Raw genomic sequence first — 7,965 nt, 5'->3', positions numbered from 1 at the left:
GCTGACCAATGATCACCTGTCCACTAGTTCTATCCTACCCACTAGGGACAATTTACAGAAGCCAATTAACCTACAAACCCGCATGTGTCTGTACTGTGGGTGGAAACCAGGGGACCCGGAGAAAACCCACATGGTCACGGAGAGAAGGAGCAAACTCTATACAGGATTGAATCCAGGCCTCTGGCACAGTAAGGCAGCAACTCTACCGCTGCGCCACTCTGCCGCCCATACTTGCTGCATCATAGCACATAAATAAATGTATAATAATCAATAAGACAATAAATCAATAACAGTGATACCGGGTAACCATAATATAAATAATCAAAAACTGTAATGCATCCAAAGACACAGTCCATGGATAATCATATTTGCTGAGCGAATGATTAGTGTGGTCAGCATGGACTCGGTGGGCCAAACGGCCTGTTTCCATGCTGTGTCTCTAAACTAAACTGAATTAAACTAAGCTCTCTACAGTACACTTGTAGAAGTTTGATAGAGCATTCAATGAAAAACAGAATTCAGAATTCAGAATTCAGAATTACCTTTATTTGTCATCCAAAAAACAGGTCTTTTGGACAAGATTTCGTCACCCACAGTCCAACAATAGAGCAATAAAATAAGCAAATTACACAACCCCAACCAACACAAAACACAAAACAAAAAGAAACATCCATCACAGTGAGTCTCCTCCAGTCCCCTCCTCACTGTGATCCCTGCCGTCTTCTCCCGCGGTCAGGCTGTTGAAGTTGCCACGTTCCAGGCCGCGCCGGATGGTGAAAGGTCCGCAGCGGGCCGACCCAAGCCCCGCGATCCAGTGCGGGCGAAGACGCTGCTGCTGCACGTCGGGGCGGTCGTGGCTCTTCCAAACCTCTTCAATCCTGTAAGGAACTAGAGGCATTGATGAAGTTTCTTTGTGGTTGCATTAATGTGCTGTGCTGGCGATAGATCTTTAGAGATATGCACGCTCAGGAACTGGAAGTGTAGGAAGGAGCTGCAGATGCTGGTTTACACCAAAGATAGACACAAAATGCTGGAGTAACTCAGCGGGACAGGCAGCATCTCTGGAGCGAAGGAATGGGTGACGTTTCGGGTCAAGACCTTTCCTCTGGCTGAGAGTCAGGAGGCGGGGAGACTTGAGATATGGAAGGGTGAGGTGTGAAAATTACAGATCAAAGCAGATGGTGATCAAGGAAATGTAGAATGGTTCATTGTTGGCTGAGGGGAAGGTGACAACGAGGCAAACAAACAGCTGTGTGTGTGTGTGTGTGTGTGTGTGTGTGTGTGTGTGTGTGTGTGTGTGTGTGTGTGTGTGTGTGTGTGTGTGTGTGTGTGTGTGTGTGTGTGTGTGTGTGGCTGTGTATATATATATGTGTGTGTGTGTGTGTGTGTGTGTGTGTGTGTGGCTGTGTATATATATGTGTGTGTGTGTGTGTGTGTGTGTGTGTGTGTGTGTGTGTTTTTGTGTGTGTGTGTGTGTGTGTGTGTGTGTGTGTGTGTGTGTGTGTGTGTGTGTGTGTGTGTATGTGTGTGTGTGTGTGTGTGTGTGTGTGTGTGTTTGTGTGTGGCTGTGTATATATATGTGTGTGTGTGTGTGTGTATGTGTGCGTGTGTATGTGTGTGTGCGTGCGTGTGTATGTGTGTATGTGTGTGTGTGTGTGTGTGTGTGTGTGTGTGTCTGTGTGTATGTGTGCGTGCGTGTGCGTGTGCGTGTGCGCGCGTACGCGTGTGCGCGTGCGCGTGTGTGTGTGTGTGTGTGTGTGGAGAACAAAGAAGGGAAGAAGGTTGAACCTTTTCTTCACCTTCCATCACAGTGAGGAATGTGGACGAGTGTGAATGATAGTGTAAGGTCATAGGTGATAGGAGTAGAAATGGGCCATTCGGCCCATCACATCTACTCCGCCATTCAATCATGGCTGATCTATCCCTCCCTCCTAAACCTAATCTCCTGCCTTCTCCCTATAACAACGTTGACAACATGGTGCCCAAAACTGAACATAGTACTCTAAGTAACTTTATAGCCACTCTTGCCTTCTGCCATCCAGCTAACCTGCTATCCAAGCAAGTATCTGCCCTTTGATACCATGGACTCTCATCTTCATTAGCAGCCTCACCTGTGGCACCTTATCAAACGCTTTCTGAAAATCTAGGTAAACAACATCCTGACTTTTGTGTGTGCATGTGTGTGTGTGTGCGTGTGTGTGTGTGTGTGTGTGTGTGTGCGTGTATGTTTCTCTGTGGATGTCTCTGTGTGTGCACTTGTGTGTGTCTATGTCTGTGTATGTGTGATTGACGCTGCGCATGAAACTACAATGCTTCAGAATAGTGCTGTGTAAAGAGACCAGCACACTCCTGAGACCAGCACACTCATCCCAGCCACCCCCTTGCCTTTGCGTCAGCCTCCAAGTATATTGTATTACTGAGTTACAGAACATGGATCAGTCGGATTCATACTATGCAGAGACACAGCTCTGTACTGCAATTCACGCAGAAAGACCCAACACTGATTTTGTTTTCGAAGATGATAGTTGATATCTTCTGGTCTTTATGAGTCAGAAAATTATGATGAGGTTTTATCTCCATGACTCAAAATAACCAGAAAAATATTTTTACTTTAATTTGTACTGTGAGTGAACTCCATTTTTTTTTAATCAAAGCATTTTGTATTTTTTTGTACATTTATGAGTCACAAAATCTAACCTCATCCTGATTATGTGACTTTATACTGCAATGCAATCTATTTCAGGCCATATTGTCTTTTGTAAATGTAACTTTTATGTCCTTACCACTGAGTTTACTAATCTATCTTGATGTAAGGTGGATGAATCCTTTGAGTCCTTGATTATATATAGTGTATTTGGTCATAAAGTCATAATGATAGGAGCAGAATTAGGCCATTCGGCCCATCAAGTCTACTCCGCCATTTTAATCATGGCTGATCTATCTCTGACACCTCTTGCGATGTTTATTTCTGAACTTGTGAAGCTACATGTGATAACATTGCTTATACTATCTTCCCTGCAGCCATCGACCAAAACCTATGTTGAATCAGACTAAAATGCTTGGCGTAATTAGCAAGGTCCTTTAGAATGAGAAACAAAAGCAGCAATTCAACTGGGATACTGAAAATATCCTCCAATATTAAAAGCTAGCGCAAATGATTAGATAACTTATCAACAGCAATGCTTTACTGCAGAGTAAAATATTAAAACTCAGAGGATGTCAAAAGCTATGCTACAAACTCAAATGATTTATTAACATCATGTTAATTCTGAAATATGTTACTGTCTTAAACCATACCCCAGAGATTGTTACTTGACTAATGCATCATTAATGCATTAGTTACTCTTCCGTAATTTTTATTTTATAGTGCACACTGGTGATTCCCAGATTTCTTCTAGATGAGGCTCCCCCTCTAAACATTGGCCAGCTCTTAGCGAATTCCCTGCCCTCAGGTCCAAAAGACAGTACCGGCCCAGAAGGCCAGTCCGCCCCCTGCAACCTGATTATACCTGCAGTGTACAGGAAACCCTTGCCTCTTTCATCTGTGGCTGCTGAGGAGTGATTTTTTTACTGTGTATAGCATGCAATAGGTTGGATATGAAAGAACTGCAGATTTCAGACATCCCAGCATTCCTGGATGGCGCAGTGGCGCAGCGGTAGAGTTGCTGCCATACAGCGCTTGAAGTGCCGGAGACCCGGGTTCGATCCCAACTACGGGTGCTGTCTGCACGGAGTTTGTACGCTCTCCCCGTGACCGCATGGGTTTTCTCCGAGACCTTCGGTTTCCTCCCACACTCAAAAGAGGTGCAGGTTTGTAAATGTCCAGTTCGCGTTCCCGGTCAGTTGGTTGATAATAATCAGAGTCGGTACAGACCTCACTTATCCGTAGTTTATTAGAGATCTCGTAGACAGGTTTCTAAAAGCACGCAGAGTCGCGGACTCCGGGGCCAGTGGAAACATGTCACAACAGCCCCTAGAATTAAGCCCGCTTTATTCCCAGAAACCGCAAAATTTACAGTTATTACAACCAATCGGCATCAGTCTGAATAAGGGTCTCGACCCGAAACGTCGCCCATTCCTTCTCTCCTGAGATGCTGCCTGACCTGCTGAGTTACTCCAGCATTTTGTGAATAAATGTGGCAAATATAATATCATTTCTAATTGCGAGCTTTGCCTGCATTGGGATAGCAAATGACTTTCAAATTAAAAAAGGCTGTCGGTTATCACAGAGGCACTCTGGGCTCTGCCGTAGAATTTCTCACACTCAGTATCAGCTTTCGGGTTGAATACAATACCAGCATTGCAGTGAGCAATTTCAACTGAACTTTGGCAGCATCATGTACAATTCACGTTGCATCGATTCTAGGTTATTGTCATGCTCACATGCAGGGACACACTCATCCATATATCTCTCTGATGTCCAGTGTTGAAACATAGGATAAATCGGGATGGATGTGACTGGTAGCCATGGACGTTCATAAGTTCATAAGTGATACCAGCAGAATTTGCCCATTTGGCCCATCAAGCCTAGGCCGGCATTCAATTATGGCTGATCTATCTCTCCCTCTTAACCCCATTCTCCTGCCATAACCTCTGACTGCCCGGAGTTCTCCCCATAACCCCAGACGCGGTGGACCAAGTGATTTTAACGACCTAGAGGTCACTCTGTGAATCAACTAACATGGTCCTTTCTTCCAGATATGCATGGACAGCTCGGTTACAACAGATTTTGTCCGCTATAACAGAAATCCATTATAGAGTGGTCCGTAATAACAAGGGTAGACTGTCCTTCTTAGGCCCCCTCGGTCATGGCTGACCATGGGTGATGCATCCTAGTTGGCTGCTTGCTCCACACCTCGGCTAGAGCAGCTTCGCTTGTGGCTGAAGAGACCAATGCAGGATTGACAGTCTGTTGCAAAGGTCACATTTGTGTGTGGTCTCTGGTCTGTTGAAGTAGACTGTATACTCTTTATTACACAGTTATGGAAGCTGTAGACCACACCTATACGTGTTACGCTGCTGAAATGATCTTATCCTTTATTAACAGATAACACTTTCCTTTTTCTATCTGCTTTCCTTCCAAATTGCCAAATATCCTTGCGCAAGATAAAGTTAAGAGTCAAGAGTGTGCAAGAAGGAACTGAAGAAGCTGGTTTACAGCGAAGGTAGACACAAAATGCCTGGGGTAACTCAGTGGGTCAGGCAGCATCTCTGGAGAAAAGCAATACGTGACTTTTCTGGTCGAGACCCTTCTTCAGACTGAGAGCCAGGGAAGGGGAAACTAGAAGTAAGGAAAGGTAGAGAACAAAGCAGAGCCTGCATCAATGCTTCAGGAAAGGTAGGTTTCCTGGTGCCTTGTTGGCTGAGGATGAGGTAACAACGAATGAATACAAGTGGTGAAATTAGTAAGATAACTAAGGTGGGGGAGAGATGGAGAGAGAGGGAACGCAGGGGTTACTTGAAGTTAGAGAAATCAATGTTCAACCGTTGGGTTGTAAGCTGCCCAAGCGAAATATGAGATGCCGTTCCTCCAATTTACATGTGGCCTCACTCTGTCAGTGGTGGAGGCCCAGGACAGACAGGTCAGTGTGGGAGTGGGAAGGGGAGTTAAAGTGTTTGGCAACTGGGAGAATGCGTAGGCCAAGGCGGACTGAAGACCTGCATTGTTTCCGCACTGTATTTCCAAAGTAAACTAAAGTATGAGCTCCTCACACCACTGGACCCTCCCTGAGTCCTAATTTAGTATAGATTAGTTTAGTTTAGAGATACAGTGCAAAAAACAGGCCCTTCGGCCCACCTAGTCCACACTGGCCTGTGAGCCTCACATACTTACACTATCCTATACACACATTAGGGGGAATTTACAATGCTACCAAGCCAATTAGCCTACAAACCTGTGCGTCTTTGGAGTGTGGGAGGAAAACGGAGCGCCCGGAGAAAACCCACCCAGGTCACAGGGAGATGGGGACAAACTCCGTAGAGACGGCACCCGCAGTCAGTATTGAACCTGGGCCTCTGCCGCTGTAAGATAGCGACTCTACAGCTGTGCCACTATTTGTATGAATGGCCATTCTAAATTGGGTATTGAGTAATGAGGAAGGGTTAGTTAGCAGTCTTGTTGTGCGAGGCCCCTTGGGCAAGAGTGATCATAATATGGTAGAGTTCTTCATTAGGATGGAGAGTGACAAAGTCAATACTGAAACAAGTGTTCTGAACTTAAAGAAAGGTAACTTTGAGGGTATGAGGCGTGAATTGTCCAAGATAGACTGGCGATTGATGCTGAAAGGGTTGACGGTGGACATGCAATGGAAGGCATTTAAAGGTCGCATGGATGAACTACAACAAGTGTTCATCCCAGTTTTGCAAAAGAACAAACCAGGAAAGGTAGTGCATCCGTGGCTAACAAGGGAAATCAAGGATAGTATTAAAACAAAAGATGAAGCATACAGATTAGCCAGAAAAAGTAGCATACCAGAGGACTGGGAGAAATTCAGAGTCCAGCAGAGGAGGACAAAGGGCTTAATTAGGAAAGGGAAAATAGATTATGAGGGAAAACTGGCAAGGAACATAAAAACTGACTGCAAAAGCTTTTATAGATATGTGAAGAGAAAAAGATTAGTTAAGACAAATGTAGGTCCCTTGCAGTCGGAAACAGGTGAATTGATCATTGGGAACAAGGAGATGGCAGACCAATTGAACAAATACTTTGGTTCTGTCTTCACTAAGGAAGACATAAACCGTCTGCCGGAAATAGCGGGGGAGCGGGGGACCGGGGGTCTAATGAGATGGAGGAACTGAGGGAAATCCAGGTTAGTCGGGAAGTGGTGTTAGGTAAATTAAATGGATTAAAGGCAGATAAATCCCCAGGGCCAGATAGGCTGCATCCCAGAGTGCTTAAGGAAGTAGTGGATGCATTAGTGATAATTTTTCAAAACTCTTTAGATTCTGGAGTAGTTCCTGAGGACTGGAGGGTAGCTAATGTAACCCCACTTTTTAAAAAGGGAGGGAGAGAGAAAACGGGGAATTATAGACCAGTTAGCCTAACATCGGTAGTGGGGAAAATGCTAGAGTCAGTTATTAAAGATGTGATAGCATCACATTTGGAAAGTGGTGAAATCATCGGACAAAGTCAGCATGGATTTACAAAAGGCAAATCATGTCTGACGAATCTTATAGAATTTTTCGAGGATGTAACTAGTAGAGTGGATAAGGGAGAACCAGTCGATGTGTTATATCTGGACTTTCAGAAGGCCTTCGACAAGGTCCCACATAGGAGATTGGTGTACAAACTTAAAGCACACGGTATTGAGGGTTCAGTGTTGAGGTGGATAGAAAATTGGTTGGCGGACAGGAAGCAAAGAGTCGGAATAAACGGGTCCTTTTCGGAATGGCAGGCAGTGACTAGTGGGGTACCGCAAGGCTCAGTGCTGGGACCCCAGTTATTTACAGTGTATATTAATGATTTGGACGAGGGAATTGAATGCAACATCTCTAAGTTTGCGGATGACACGAAGCTGGGTGGCAGTGTTAGCTGCGAGGAGGATGCTAGGAGGCTGCAGAGTGACTTGGATAGATTAGGCGAGTGGGCAAATGCATGGCAGATGCAATATAATGTGGATAAATGTGAGGTTATCCACTTTGGCGGCAAGAACAGGAAAGCAGAGTATTACCTGAAGAAAGCGAATGGTATGTTAGCATTCATGGCAAGAGGATTTGAGTATAGGAGCAGGGAGGTTCTGCTGCAGTTGTACAGGGCCTTGGTGAGACCGCACCTGGAGTATTGTGTGCAGTTTTGGTCTCCTAACCTGAGGAAAGACGTTCTTGCCTTAGAGGGAGTACAGAGAAGGTTCACCAGATTGATCCCTGGGATGGCGGGACTTTCATATGAAGAAAGACTGGATAGACTGGGCTTGTACTCGCTGGAATTTAGAAGACTGAGGGGGGATCTTATAGAAACATATAAAA

This window comes from Rhinoraja longicauda, chromosome 17 (assembly GCF_053455715.1).
Source record: "Rhinoraja longicauda isolate Sanriku21f chromosome 17, sRhiLon1.1, whole genome shotgun sequence".
Taxonomy (NCBI): domain Eukaryota; kingdom Metazoa; phylum Chordata; class Chondrichthyes; order Rajiformes; family Arhynchobatidae; genus Rhinoraja; species Rhinoraja longicauda.
Note: the sequence above shows the minus strand (reverse complement) of the source record.